The sequence below is a fragment of the Macrobrachium rosenbergii genome, chromosome 23 (assembly GCF_040412425.1).
Source record: "Macrobrachium rosenbergii isolate ZJJX-2024 chromosome 23, ASM4041242v1, whole genome shotgun sequence".
Lineage (NCBI taxonomy): Eukaryota > Metazoa > Arthropoda > Malacostraca > Decapoda > Palaemonidae > Macrobrachium > Macrobrachium rosenbergii.
The window spans coordinates 53,337,460-53,353,113 of record NC_089763.1 but is presented as its reverse complement, the minus strand read 5'-3'; the positions used below and the strand labels follow the sequence as shown (position 1 = coordinate 53,353,113).

Genomic DNA, 15,654 nt, shown 5'->3' with positions numbered 1-15,654 from the left:
AATAGTAAAATTTTGGAGGGTTTTTTATGAAAGACTCAATAAAAATGCAGGTTACATCATTTTCAAGATACCGAAAGGATACTCAAAGGATGAAAAGTAAGGTTTTCTTACGATTTTCGAAGATTATTTCGGTTTTCGATGATTTTCGGCTTACGACATGGCGTCAGAATGGAACCCCTGTTGTAAACCAGAGACTGCCTACTGTTTTACTAATAGTGAGCATATACTTGAAATTGGATAGGTCATTCACTAATATATCTGGTTAGTTATGTTTTATACAATTGAAAGGTTTGTCAATTATTATAGAGGGATCAGAAATTTGTTTTTATTTAGCATTTCCCAACGTTTTGTGAGAGAGAGAGAGAGAGAGACAGAGAGAGAGAGAGAGAGAGAGAGTGTAATTGTCATTGGAGTGGTTGGTTGTTGGAGTTGGTTTTACGGGGCTGTCTCATCTGTCTGTCGGTCTGTCGGGAGTTTTTGGTTTTTGGGGGAAGTCTTGGCCAGTTGAGGTCCAACCTTGAAAGTGAACGGGAGTTCGTCTGTTTTTTTGGGACCACATTAATGGTTCATGTGTCTCTTCTTTTTTGTTGGTCGTTGTTGGTGGAGGGTCGGTTTAAGTTTTTTTTGTTTGGGTGTGTGCTGTGATTGGCGATCGTGGACCTTATCCATCTCCAGCAACCGAAGATCAGGTGAGTGTTGCGTGTTGTGTTGTTTGTGGGTGTGAATACCGCCACATAATATTTGGCGCCCAACGTGGGGCAGCTGCATTGCAGCTGCAAGAGATTGGTGGCTGGTAGTGTGACTGAAGAGAAGGATGAAGAGGAACTGGTGAGGTTGAGAGGAGAATACGGTTGAGGGGTGAGAATGAGAGATTGAGGAGTCAGTTGGAGGAGATGGGGAATGCTAAGAAGTGCAAGAAAGAAGAAATGAAAGGGGAGATGAAAGAGTCAGAAGAGAGAATGAAGAGAGGATGGAAGAGAGGATGGATAAAAAGTTGGAGGGAATGATGAAAGGTGTGGAAGAAATGATGAAAGGTATGTTCAGGGTGTTTTTGGAGAAGGGGCTGTTGGAGGCAGGTTCTCTGAACGTGTGAAGGGGCAAGAGAGAAAGAAAAGGAGGAAGAAGTGAATGAAGCGTGAGTGATGAAAGTGATATGGGAATAGGAAGTAAGAAACGAGGGAATGAGAGGCAGGGTAAGGAAAGGGGAATGAAAAGCAAGGGAAGGAACAGAGGGAAAGTAAGGATAAGTCAGGGGAAGAAAAAGGAAGAAGGAAAGGAAAGGAAACTGTAAGAAGGGTAAGGAAGTGGGAAAGGCAGGAAAGAAGGGAGAGGGTGAAGGCAGTAGTGATAGTGAGGTGGATGGAGGTGAGTGGATAAAAGTGGATAAAAAGGGGGAAGAAGAGTGTAATGAGTAAGATGAATGTGCAGAAGTGGACTTTGTATCTCGGAAGAGGGTATGAAAGGACAGAGCGAAAGTAGCGAAAGTGAGAGTGAAAGTGAGAAAGAAGTGAGAAAGGCTATGTATGTGAGGGAGGTACCCGGTGTGAAAAGTATAATGAGTATGGAAGTGGGGATGTGCACGATTTCTTTAGGGAGTATGAAAGGTTTTGTCAGGATAAGTATGGGGAAAGTAAGAGAGTGTGGGCACGAGAATTAGGAGAGTATTTGACTGGTTTCTACTTGATATGTATAGGGTTATGAGTGTGGGGATGTTGAGTATGACAAGGTGAAAGCTAGACTAGTTGAGCAAGTTGAGGCGATGAAAGCGAGTGTTAAGTATAAGAGGAAGAATGAATTTGATGAGGCAAGAATGAAAGCTGGGGAAACCTTGTCACTATATGCTTGTAGGCTGGAGACGTTGGCAAGGAAGAAGTTTGGGGATGATGGGGATAGATGAATGTAAGGAGTTAGTACGGAAGTTGTTAGGACAGTGCCAGATGGAGTTAGAGAATTTGTGAACTTGAAGCGGAAGGAGAAGAAAAGGTGGACGAATGAAAGGTTGACTTGGGGAGAAATTTTGGAAATTGTAGAAGATTATGAGCTTGACAGGGTTATAAAAGAGAGCAGAAGTGTAAGTGTAGGGCTCAGTAGATGAGAGAGTACCAGAATTTGGAAGCTTTAGGGATGCAGTGTTGAGGGGCCCAATGAGAATGGCCGATAGTGTAATAGATAGGAGTGTAAGAGCAAGTAATGTGGAGGTGCCAGTGAGGATGAATGGTGGGTTTGTAAGGGAACAACGGGTTGGACGGTTAGGATAGTAGTGTACAAAGGGGAAGGTCGATGAGTGGAAGTCGTTTTAAGTGTTTTAGATGTGGAAAGGAAGGACATACAAAGAATGAGTGTAGGTGGGCTTTAGAGCGTGTTTCGGGTGTGGGCAACCGGACATTTGTAAGGGAGTGTACGAAAGATAGGGGGTTAAATGCTACCGGGTGCGGACAGGTGGGTCATGTTGCTAATGGTTGTAGGGGTACCCGAGTGAATGTAATATGTGGCAACTGTGGTAAGAATGGGCATTATGCGAATGTGTTCAGAACCGAGAGCGAAGTGTGACGAATGTGGAGGAAGGGCATGCATCATGTATGTAGACGAAAGAGGGTGACTGTGACAGCGAATCGGGAAACTGAGTGTGAAGGGGGTTCTAAATGGTGGATCCTCCAGGATGCAAGCAAAGTAGATGGCTGTACGTGAGGGGTTGCTGCATGAGGATCAGCAATTTGTTTTGATAGAGTATGGTAGAAAACGTAAGAAAGGGAAGAACGTAAGTAAACTGAATGGTCGTGAAGTTGTGTGATAGGGGTGGAGTGCCAAAGTGGAAATGAGTGATAAAGCGTGGGTAATACGGATGAATGGGATGGTATGGATAGAACGTGATAGCATATGCGGGTTTGATATAACTGAGTTGGACTGAACGTGAAGTTAGTGAACGGTTGAGGTGAGCGAAAGTGTAAGAGTAAGAGAGCGTAGCAGTGATAGACGAGTGATTGAAAGCATGAATGAATCATTGCAAGAATTGGAAAGGTCAATGAGCGAATGGGATAAGTTAGTTGAAGAATTGGGGAGGTATTTGGGAACGAGTTAGAGGGTATAGATGAGATTGTGGATGAAATTGAGAGTGGTAATAGTGAAGAAGATAGCGTGAATCTGAGAGAGAATGGAGGAGAAAATGTAAATCTGAATGTTGCTAAAGAGAGAGCGAGTCTGAGAGAATGATTGGGCGTGGCCGAACGCGATCTAGAGGACTGCTAGGAGCATCCTGGTGCTTGCGTAAGGCATTTGAAAGAGGTGTGAAAGGTGTTGGTTGGGAAATGCTAAAAGATGGGAGAAATATAGAGGATCAGAAATTTGTTTTTATTTAGCATTTCCCAACGTTTTGTGAGAGAGAGAGAGAGAGAGAGAGAGAGAGAGAGAGAGAGAGAGAGAGAGAGAATGTAATTGTCATTGTGAGTGGTTCTGTTGTTGGAGTTGGTTTCACGGCTGTCCCTCTGTCTGTCGGTCTGTCGGGAGTTTTTCGGTTTTTGGGAAGTCTTGGGCAGTTGAGGTCCAACCTTGAAAGTGAACGGGAGTTCGTCTGTTTTTGGGACCACATTAATGGTTCATGTGTCTCTTCTTTTTTTTTGTTGGTTCGTTGTTGGTGGAGGGTCAGTTTAAGTTTTTTTTGTTTCGTGGGTGTGTGCTGTGATTGGCGACCGTGGACCTTATCCATCTCCAGCAACCGAAGATCAGGTGAGTGTTATGTTGTGTTGTGTTGTTTTGGGGTGAATACCGCCACATTATGGTTTACTGTATATAAATGAAAGGTTTGTTAATGGTGATATATGATTGTTTTAGAGTTAGCTTTGAACACATGTTACAGTTTTATATCCAGAGATCTCTGCCATTATCATTTGTGTTTAAGAGACCATTGCATTTGCGCTTTAATGTAGTGTGCGACTAAATAATGTGTTTAATTGCTAAGATTGCCAACAGGCACACCGGTTTGTTCTGGCCATCAGTTCTCCAGTCTTTGGAAAGGATGTTTTATGGTCCCTTGGCAGAAGGTGAAGAATTGAAACTTCCTGAAGATCCACCAGAGGCTTTCAAGTGGCTACTGCATTATATATATTTTGGTCACACTAATCTGAACTCTGTAAGGCTTGCTGTGAAAGTCTACCATCTAGCAAAAAGTATCAAATGGATGCCTTGTTACCCTTTGCTCTCAAGTAAGCTTCATGTTGTCAGAGTAGTTTTCATCCATGAAAATGTGAATAACCATTAGTTTTAATGTAGTTCATGTGGACTTCTTTAAAAGTTACATAATGTGCTAAAAGAAGCACTTTAAATAAGTAACTACATAGCTATAGTTTCAAAACTATCGCTGCAGCCTAAATTCAAAATTCAGGCTACGCTTCAATTGTTTTTTGTGTAGGTGACTAATCCCACCCACTAACAGGAACACCAGGGAACGACTTAGCAGACAATCTCAGTCTGTTTCTGCAGCTTGGTGTAAACATCAAGTACTATACTTGCAGCAGCTTTTTCATTACTTGCCTGTTATCTAACTGATATCGGTGAAGTATTATTGCTGATTTTGTGTAGCCTTTAAACTTACAGCTGTCAGGATCAGTATTTTATTTGTTTTGTTATTAAGATCTGATTCAAGTTTATCATAAATTTTGCTACAGTAGCAAATTTGCAATCAATTGCCAATTTTCCTTACTGAGTAGTGTATAAATGTAACGTTGCATTCGCCATCAACCGATATTTTCGGTAATGAATACATATCTGCAATCTCAAATTATGTTTGCTAAGAGTTGAGATATGTTTGTATGATGGTACTCTGTGCTTCATAACATTTGTCGGTAAAGAAGCAATTGAACATCTTATTATTACTCTTTCCTTTGCAGAGAACTGAAAAGTGCAAGACTGGAATGGTGTAGGAAAGAGAATTGTGCTTGTTTTGGTTATGATGGGCTTTAGCAAGAGAAGACATACTTGACAGCCGAGAACCGTGCTTTGGTACTTCCTTTGGCAGTGCGGGTACTAAAACAAGGATGACGCAAAAATTGTGAAGAATTCCACCTCGCTTCCAGCTCATACCACGAGCGCCCAGTAGTACTCGAGCTACTAACTCCCCGAGCTACTAGCTTGCCTGGCGCCAACTACAGAGTGCTCAGCACCCACTCGGTGCTCAGCGCCAGTTACTGAGATCCTGGCGCCAACTCTCTCATACTGCTGGTCTTCCTGCCTTTTTTATCCACTTGCTCCCTTGCTTCCTTTCTGTGCCATTGCCAGTCTTTGTGTCTGTTAACAGAAGTTAACCTTATAATAGTGAAGTGTTATGCAGTGGAAGAGGTGGCTACTTGTCCCCTGATCCTCCTAGACGAAGGTCCCTGTCAGACTCCTCAGCACCAGGAGGAGGCGTACTGGAAGTTCAAGGAGGTTGGGGGATTGTTTCAAGGGTAGTTGCCCCTCAGTCGAGCCTGTTGTCCAGTCCAGGTATCGACAGACAGCCACTGGTAAGGCGCCTTTGATGGACGTAGTGGAGGTGGTTGCTGGTCCCGCCGACTTCCCAGACTCCAAGGTCCCTGTCAGACTCCCTAAACCTGGGAGGAGGCAAACTGAGGTCCAAGGCAGGTTGGTGGGCTTGCCTATGGGTAGTTGTCCTCAACTGAGCCTGTTGTTTGAAAATCCCAGGACTTGTGGACAGCCACTGAAAGGTGTCCATACAGATGTGCAGTGTTATTTTTGTACAGTGACTCAGACTCCAGTGCTAACAGAGGGCATAGTAAGCGCTTTTTGAGTGTTTCCAGGCTGCTGAAAAGGGTGCATGTTCCTTCTACTGAACAGCCTCTCTGCTTCCCTGTAAGCTGTCTAGTGGTGGAGCGCCAGTATTTGGCACCGGAAGCAGTCTTCCCTTCGTAGAGGGGCCGCCTGAGCACTTAGTTTCAGAGTGTCCAGTTTCTGAACACAGAGTCCAAACCCCCCAGTTTCGGTGCGCCCAGTGTCCAAGCACCCAGTGTCTGAGCGCCCAGTGTCAAAGTGCCCAATGTATGAGTGCCCAGTGTCCAAGCATACACCCAGTGTCCAAGTGCCCAGTATCCGAGCTCCCAGTGTCCAAGCCCGGTGGGAGCCAAGCGCCCAGTGGGAGCCGAGCGCCCAATGTCCTAGTTCCAGTGTTTGAGTGCTCAGTGTCCGATTGATGCTTGACTCTGACTTTTCAAGAGGCCAACTCATGCTCCAAGCGCCCAGGAGCGCTCACCAATTCTGAGGAAGAGTAGAGAGCTGTCTGCGCAGTTGGTTTTTCAAGTATTACCTGAGCAGGACCTAAAGACCAGAGGACCATCCATTGTGTTCTCTGGGAAGGACCCATTTCACCTTCTGACTAAGGACGCATTGTCCTTCATCCTAAATGGGCTTTTGTTCCACACAATATACAAACCCTCGGTCCTTTACATTAAGGATTACTTTCAGGCGAGGTGGAAACGGCCGTTGAACTTCAAACAAGGTGGTTAGGGCAGTTAATTCATTGTCCGGGAGGCGGAGTACCACGCCCAGATGTAAACATTCCACTTGCTTTGACACCACCAGCTTAAGACGGATCCAGTCCTGGGACAGTGTTGCAGAGGACTTCAAGGGGATATCCAGCCATCTGCTGCCGCTTAGCTTGGTGCTTCCAGCTTGCAAGGAAAAGCTGAAAGTCTCCCAGTCCTGGAACCCACAGGGATGTACTGCCTCAAGAACTCGCTTTCTCGGTAGCTGTACAGGAGGATGGGCTAAGTGAATTCTTCTGATGCCTCGGCAATCAGTTCGAAGGAGAGGTTCTGGCATTTGTCTGTAACTCGGGGTGAGCAATGTTTGTGAACCCCTAGCGAAACGGACAAATATGGAGGGAAAAAACGTTGATATCGAGTTTTCACCAAAAGACAGCATGCCTCAACAGAGCGGCCCCTGGTCTGGTATGAGGGAGCGAGAAAACACTACTGACTTGTGTGCAGGGAGGCAACAGAAGGACGGTAGGGATTTCTCAGTCCAGCAGTCTCGTATGAGTTCAGAAAAAGAGTGAGCAGCATGTTCTGTCCCGACTAAACCCGAGGCCAGGCTTGCCTACCAACATATCCCCACCAGATTTATCTGGTTAATTGAGCTGTCGAGTGTGCAATAGAACAACACTCGAGTAACTTCAAATGTCGAGATAAAACGGGGAAAAAACGATTGCCTCCTGTTTGTCGACAAAAGTCACTACTGTGGTTTTATTGTTCAATGAAACCAGTGAGTGCCGCAAAACCCATCCTGGATTCTCGGACAGCCAAAAGGCTGCCCTGAGCCCAGGACGGTGACGGAAGGTACTGACCATCTCGGTCGTACAAATTCAAGACAAGGTCTTTTACCAGTGTGCGCCATTCTCAACCTGTGAATCTGTGAGTAGACACAAGATTTGAGGAAATATGAAGGCATATTCGAATGTTCCTATAATCAAGCATTAGCCTAACTCTTTCTCATCTCGAAGAGGAAAGAACGGCAAAAGGAAGCAGACTCTCCATTTTCACCATGGGGAAGCTTCTAAGATGACAGGGAACTCGTAGACAATTAGCTCTAGCTGGCTGGCATTCTCCGAATCGGGAGCACGGGAGAGGCGATGGAAAGAATTGTCGAGACCTAAGGAAATAGATAATTTCTCCTGAAGGAATCCATCTCTAAAGCCCCGGCAATGTTGCTGCTCCAGAGACTGATAGCATCATTTTGTCCAGGCATCAAAGAGTTGCAATCTTCTTCTGAAGCCTAGACTCTTAGCTAAGGAGTTGAGTGGCCTGGCTTAACCCAAGGTCGAGCTGCTGAAAATGGGAGCAGACCTTAAAATTCCTCTGGCCATTGTCCAAAGGACAAGGTGAAAAGCCCTGGTGGGGAACCTTGATTACTACAGGCATCTGGGCAAATCTCTCTGAAAGAGCAGCAGAAATCCAAAGGTTCGCTCCTGCTGGTCGAGCCAACTCGACTTACGAAACTGAGATCCGGAATTGGACAAAGTCCTTCTCTTAGCACCAGAATTGCCCAAAAACTGGTGGTCAGCAAGACCCTCCGAGGCAAGAAGAATTCATATTCTGCCGAGGCAGGTGGAAGCCATGTTTCGACCTGAATTATCTCCATCGAAGAAAAGAATCCATCAGGTCGAGAACGCTTTCTCGAAGACAGGACTTCGCGGCGTCCCTGACATTCTCGCCCTCGAAACTGCAAGGGTTGCAAGTGATGAAGGTTATTCATTGGGGGAGTCGCTGTCTGTCCTTAGACCGCCACGACTAATCAGCGGTTCCTCGGAGAACACGGGGCGATCGTAATTTGAAGAGGAAGACCTCACGTTCGGCGTGAAACCCTGTACTTCTCCCTGAGGAGACCTTTGATGATCCATGAAACCCTTCAGCTACCTGGTTATAATGGAGAATCGTAACCAAGCACCAGCACGCCAGTGTCTAACCAAAGAAAATTTCACGGAGCTCTCTCTGTCTGGCTCTCGCCCTCTCGAACAACCGGGAAAGGAGGAGAACAGGTGGAGAGAAAAGAGTAGCCCACCTGTCCTTGCCAGAATGATAAGCAGGAGGCGGACTGCGGAGCAATAATCAACCGAAGGAGATTGGCTGCCACATCGGAAAGTTAGCACGGCGCGCCGTGGGCAAAGTGCTTCTGGAAGAGCGTACCAACGAGCATACATCATCAGAACTGACCGGAAAAACCGGTAGGCCGGTGCCGAGCCGAGCCGATCACGAACGCCGACATCCCGCTAACGTGGCGCGGCAGACTGGGAGGCAGGCGAGATGGCGAAGCCGAACGAGCTAAGCCAGTCTGGCAAGTCGAGTCAAGTCGAAATGAGCCAGTCTGGCAAGCCATGTCGAGTTGAGCTGAGCCAGTCTGGCAAGCCAAGTCGTAGCTGCAGGCCAGAGCCAGACTCATAACTGCAGTACAGACTCGTCTCTGCTGTGAACAATTGCTAAGGTTTCGAACTCTAAACTCTTCGAGGCCGAAACAGACAAGGCCCTCGAGAAGAAGGCCAAGGGGAATTCTGTGTCTGTTTATTCCCGTACATGCTCGAACCCCAAAGTTCGAGACACAAGAACGGCTCCCCCAGCAACCGGCAGCTGGCGGGCAGAATCGACACTGGCGTCACGGTACACCGACACCTGGTGTCCCGGCGACCAGACACCTGGGTGTTCGGCATCCAGGACACCTGGGGGTGTCCCGCAACCAGACACAAGTACTGCCCGGCAACCAGACACTCCAGGTCTACCTGGGCGTCCCGCAACCAGACACCTGGCGTTCCCGCAACCAGACACCTGGGCGCCCACCCGCCAGCCCCGCAACCAGACACCTGGGCAGTTCCCGCAACCAGACACCTGGGTGTCTCGACACTTTCTTCAAGTCCCATGCCTCTCGTAGCGAGAGCGCCAGACTATAGAATTGAGCTACCCACTCCAGGATTTGAAAATCGAGCGGCTGCTTTGTTACTCAATAGATTAAAAGAGTTGTAAGCACAGAACCAGTCTTAGATGCAGACTTTAAGACTGGCAACGTAGGGAATGGCTCGAGGCTTGCTCTCGCGCCCCCCAAACGCAAGATCCCGCAGAAAATGCGACCGGGCCAACTTGCCTCTCCAAGAGTGTGTCAGTCCCTGGAAGTCCCGCAGGACTCCAAAGTGAATCTCTTCTCTCTTGCTTTTTCTCTGGGTGTTCAAACCGAGAGGCCTGGTGACACCAGGCTGGGAACCCCGATCGAGCACTGGCAAACACTGGGAGCGCTATGTGCTGGCAGGAAGAGGAACCGAGACACCTGGGTGCTCTCGCCCTTTTCTCGTGACTGCTCCTAACTGGGCCCAGGAAAATCTTCTCCAGACCAGATCGATACCGGAGACCCATAGAATTCGGCATCGCCGCTCGCGAACGAAGCTCGGCAGCTCCCCATCTTGAGAGGCGGAATCCTCTAAGACTCGGGAACGGAACGCAAACCGAGGTTCGCGCGCCGCCGCTTCCTAAACACAAAACCCACGGCTATAGCGACCGTTCCCTAACCCGGTCGGAAGAGCTAACGAGTAAACCCACTGCCTCCTCGGAAGGGGAGGCAAGGCAGTCCCTGAATGTCCAAGGGCATCAAGGGGAAGAAGCAGCATCCTTCCGCCGCCGATGAAGAAGTCTGTCACTCGACCTCCAGGACCTCGGAGAGGAAGGGAAGACGCAGGCACGAAACAATCGAAGATAAGAGATGAAGAAGACGGGCGGTTACTTCCAGGACAGCTTCCTTCATCTCCACCCCACATCTTCTACAGGATGGTCGACACGGGAACATCGAACCTCCAGGGTAGTCCGGCAGGAACACAACGGACGCAGGAGAAGCATGATCAGGGACAGCTGATGCAGGAGCTACAGCAGCAGATCGAGGGCAGGAGCTACCAACGGCTAGAAAATCACCTCAACAGGACCACTTCCAAATCTTCATCACATATCATCTACAGGATGGCGGACATCGTAACCTCTGGGCAGCTAGAACGCGACGGAAGCGACCCGGCACGACCGCCAGAGCAGCAGGAATGATCAGGACAGCCATGCAGAGCTTACGCAAAGGTTCGGAGAGCAGGAGCTGGCGCAAACGCTTGTGAACGCTACTTCATTGGCGCATTTCCTTCCTTCACGCCCACGCTCTCTACAGTGATGGCAGCAGGCAGGAACACAAACGGAAGTGGCTCCGGCACACCACTAGGAGAAGAAGCGGTAACGATCAGGACATTCGGCGCAGGAGCTACGAGCTGTTCGGAAGGCAGAGCTTAGTACAGACAGAGTGTCACTGAAAGTGTCACCAGCATCGACAGGAGCGATCAGGGCGGGCGCGGCAGGAGACCAGGAGGCAGCCCCGAGACTGTCGTAGAGCGACACGAGCAAAAACACAGGGAATGTTATGAAGGAGATAGACCACAGATACGCAGGAAGCATTGCAACAGCATGTTACGAAACCAGCAATGACAGCGATCGAACTACATCAGCGCGGGAACAGAGTCAGAGCGATCCCGGACGCGGGTATTATGCTCCATCATCCCAAGCAACACTGAATGGAAAGTCGGACTGCTTCATGCAAGATATTCTTGATATATGATATCCAGCCAACTACTGCTGTCTCTGCAATGCTCACTGTCAACCTGAAAGAAAAACAAATATGATTGGTAGAGGGAGGCCCTCCCGCCACAAGGGAACAGCCTCACGCAGCGTTAGGAGTTACTCTAGACGTAGGTTGTCATCTCTCGTGTCTTCACCCGACGAGCTTGAGCTTAAGAGGGCTGAAGGAGAGAAGGAAGAACCCACGGAAGAGAAAAAAAGGACAGGGGAGGGTTACCAAGGGCGCCCGTGGAAGGAACTTATCGACGACGCCGTAACCCCCCACTCAGCCCGCAAATCTCTAAGCGCAGGCGGAGACAAACACTCAGCAAAAGAAGGAAGAAATTATGATGCCTCTACAACGGAGGGCGTAAGCTCAAGAAGATAGATTTTGGGTCAAGAACTACAGCTGACCCCGCCAATTATGGTTCCAGATTGACGGCTTCACCGATTTGTGGATTTTCTGTGGAACCTATCTATAAGTTATTCACAAAAAACTCGTCTATTCGTGGATTTTTCGTAGGGCAATATTCTGTATTTTCATATTATTTTCATTGGCTAAATGCTGCACACTGTATATACGCATACATTTTTTATGATAGAATGATTTACAGTACTGTACTATTTCCCAAATATTAATATTAAGTTTAATAAGATTAAATATTAAAATAATACAGTAATACAGTGCTGTAATACTGTGCCTGTAATAATACATACAGGTAAATAACAAATGCTATGCTGTACGAATTTTTCAAATAATAATAAGATTAAATAATAATACAATGGCTCCTCGGTATATGAATTTAATTTATTTAAACTCCAATTTGTATATCAGAAATGTTCGTATATCGATCCAAATATTCCCATAAGGAATAAGGGAGATTTTATTGTATGTATGTAAAAGCAGTAACAATTCATGTGAAAAAATAAAGGAATAAATTTCACAATGATACAATATAAAAACAATCAAATGCAATACAGTAACAATAAAAAATCGAAAGAGAATCTTACCTCAAGTGAGTTTTCGGGACAGTGCTAGTGAGGTAGTGGAGAAAAAAAAGTAAGTATAGCTTAGTTTTACCAGACCACTGAGCTGATTAACAGCTCTCCTAGGGCTGGCCCGAAGGATTACACTTATTTTACGTGGCTAAGAACCAGTGGTTACTTAGCAACGGGACCTACAACTTATTGTGGAATCCGAACCACATTATAGCGAGGAATGAATTTCTATCTAGGGGATGGTGGTGGGCTATCGGGTGGAAGACGGGGGTTCACTTCCCACTGACTTCCCAGATGTGCCACTGGGACCAGGCTCGGTTGATTTTTCTTTTTCACTATGTTTTGCCCTTTTGCTTTCACTTACACTTGATTCGCCCAAATCACTTCTTTTCATTATGGTAAAATACCTATCGAAAGTGACACTTGCTTTTTGCGATTTTTAGCTTGGTAAAATAACCCATCCCACATCATCAAACAAACTGGCGCGCGTTTTACTTCTGCACACCTTGGATTGTTTGTTTCTATCAAATTTCTTTAGATTTTCCCACGTTTCACACTGCTTAAACGATATTCTTGTTACTCGTACCGCAGTGTCTAATGCCTTAATTTTCTCTTTCTTCTTTTTAACGGTACATATCATCGACATAGATCTGCCATATTCTCGAGCTAAGTCAGACACGTGTGTGCCAGGTTCATGCTTGGCGGTCATTTCTTTCTTAACTTCAACAGTTAATGACTCCTTTTTCTTCATCACTTCCTTAACGGGCTTCTTCTTCATGTGTGTCATTGTTATTCCCGATTATTAACCACAATATAATTGCAAAAATATGATGTGATAAAGTTGAGCAAAGTCTCAGCCCCAAGCACAAACATGAACATAAGGTATGATTTAGACTAGCACGGATCAACGAGTTTTGTCAGGGTCACAAGGCAAATGAGGACGATTAAGGACTTTTCAGGACCTACTTTGATATTTTAAAAAAGAGAACCATCATCCCAGTTGTTTTATTGCCTTCCCACTCTGTATCCCTCTGTCCCTACATCCACATGGCCCTCCCCCTATAATCCAGGACCAAGGGGATCCCATCCCTCCCCCAAACAGCTCGCAAATAGAATTTTCAGTTTGTACATGGAAACAGAATTTTTCAAAAATTTTACTTCGTATAACAAAAATACGAATAACGAATCATTCATACACTGAGGAACCACTGTAATATTAAATAAGATGAAATAATAATAATATTAAATAAGATTAAATAAAAATAATAATACATAATACACTGGGTACCTGTAATAATAATAATAATAATAATAATAATAATAATAATAATAATAATAATAATAATAATATTAAATCATATGGCTGAAATGTTGAATATCTTCAGGAGAGAAGCCCTTTCAATCATTTATGCACAGACTCCGCCACTTCTTCCAGCGATGTTCAGGGTCTCTCCATGTCCTTCAATGATCAGTTGATGACGGTCAGACATATGTCAATTGTGAATTTACGCCAATACTCCTTCAGCATAAATTCACTGTCAGCATCCATTGCATTCACAAGGTGATCAAGGGAGTTCTGGGTGCAGAGTGCCTTGAAGGCACAAATTGTGCCCTGGTCCATGGGCTGGAGGAGAGGTGGTGTTGGCTTGGAGGAATTCGAGCTGAACTCCTTTATAATAAATATCCAGAGGGTGTCCACCATCATTATCCATAATCAGCAACACCTTGAACTCCATGCACAAGTCATTGAGGTATTGCCTAACTTGAGGGATGAAGCTCTGAATGAACCAGTTAGATGTAAGGACTTTGGTGATCCAGGCCTTGGGGTTGTGCATCCAAACTACAGGCAGCAAGTGCTTGTTCTTATTCTTGAGGGCCCTGGGGTTTGCAGCTTTGTAAATGAGGACTGGTTTCAGCATGAAGCCAGCCACATTCCCACATGTTATGAGGGTAACCCTATCCTTTTGGGCCTTGAACCCGGAGGCTCTGGCTTCGTCCTTCATGAGTTATGTCCAGGACGGCATCTTCTTCCAGAACAAGCCTGTCTCGTCCATACGGAACACCTGTTCTGGATGGTAGCCCTTGTCCCTGATGATTTTCTTGAAGGTCTGGGGATATTTCGCAGCTGCTTCCATGCCTGCTGATGCTGCTTCCCTATACAGAGAAATACTTTTCAGTTGGAACCACCTTTGAAAGCATGGAACCACCCCTTGCTGGTCTGAAAACCTTGAGGAGCTGACGATGGTCCTGCTTGTGGCTCTTCCTCTTCTTCTTCATCTTCCACAGGTTCTTCGAAGCCTAAGAAGTCTGCTTCCCCTGCGTCATCACCTTCCTGTACCTGTACATCACTGCCTTCCTTAGCAGTCGAAAACTGCTGGTACAGTTGTTGCGCTTTCTTGCGAATGATGTTGGTGTCGGGGGGGACACTCTTCTTATGGCAGTCCTTTATCCAAAATGCAAATGCAGATTCCATCTTAACGATTGTCTTACCACGCACTGTAGAAACTCGTTTTGTATCACCGAAGAAGCCGAGACTCATGGCCTTTCTTATCTCTGCCTCTTTCTTCTAGATGTACCTCACGGTACTCTCATTCTTGCTAAAATGATGGGCTACCACGGCATAAATTTTCCCTTCCTTCAACATATCCAGAAGTTTTACCTTCTCTTTGAACTTCATGACCTCTTTCTTGTGTTTAGGCTCTTTGCCAAAAACCTTAGAAGGAGCAGGGCATTTAGGAGGCATCTTGGGGCACGATTAAAACAGATACACAAAGATTGACAACAAGACACAAAGATGCGCAAAGTACACACAAATTTAATACACGATGAACTGGCAGAGATGTGGGATCGCACAGCCCCTCTCCACGAGACAAAGTCTTGGGCGGTCCAGCCAATCAGCACCAAGGAAAATGAATGGTGCTCCTGGACTGACTGCTTTGCAAACAACAGCCAATAGCATGTCAAGTATTATTGCACCTGGGTAAATCAGAATCCCAAGATGCATTTTCCCTTGCCAGAGCTCTGTGGATTGCTTGGGTTGGTTAGAACACTTTTTAAGAAAAAAAATACATATCAATATTTTGCTGTGTTTAATAAATGTATTTAGTCATGAAAATATATGCTGTAACATGAAAATACTCCCCAGACGTAAACATGCTGTAACCCCGTCATTCTACAAACTACCTATGTACAGGCAGTCCCCAGTTTACGATGGGGGTTCTGTTTTTACTCCGCGTTGTAAACCGAAAATTGTCATAAACCAAAAAATCGTTGAAAATTGTCAAAAATCCTAAGAAAACCTTACTTTTAATGCTTTGGGTGTATTGAAAACGATGTAAACTGCATTTTTATTGAGTTTTTCATCCAAAAAACTCCCAAATTTTGATTATTCTGCTGTTTTGGGGCTATATTTCTTCTGTCGGATCACACAACGCGTCGTAACCCTGGAACATGCGTTGTAAACCGGAAATAATTTCTGATGAATATATTTGAAAAGCATCGTAACGAACGTCGTGAGCTGAACCCGTCGTCAACTGGGGACTGCCTG

At 45.9% G+C, this 15,654-nt stretch overlaps 1 protein-coding gene across 2 annotated transcripts in view; it reads left to right on the top strand.

The window, feature by feature from the left end:
- Positions 1-15,654, top strand: part of LOC136851636 (BTB/POZ domain-containing protein 6-like) — a 173,808-nt gene that overhangs the window by 38,251 nt on the left and 119,903 nt on the right. The window lies entirely within an intron of this gene.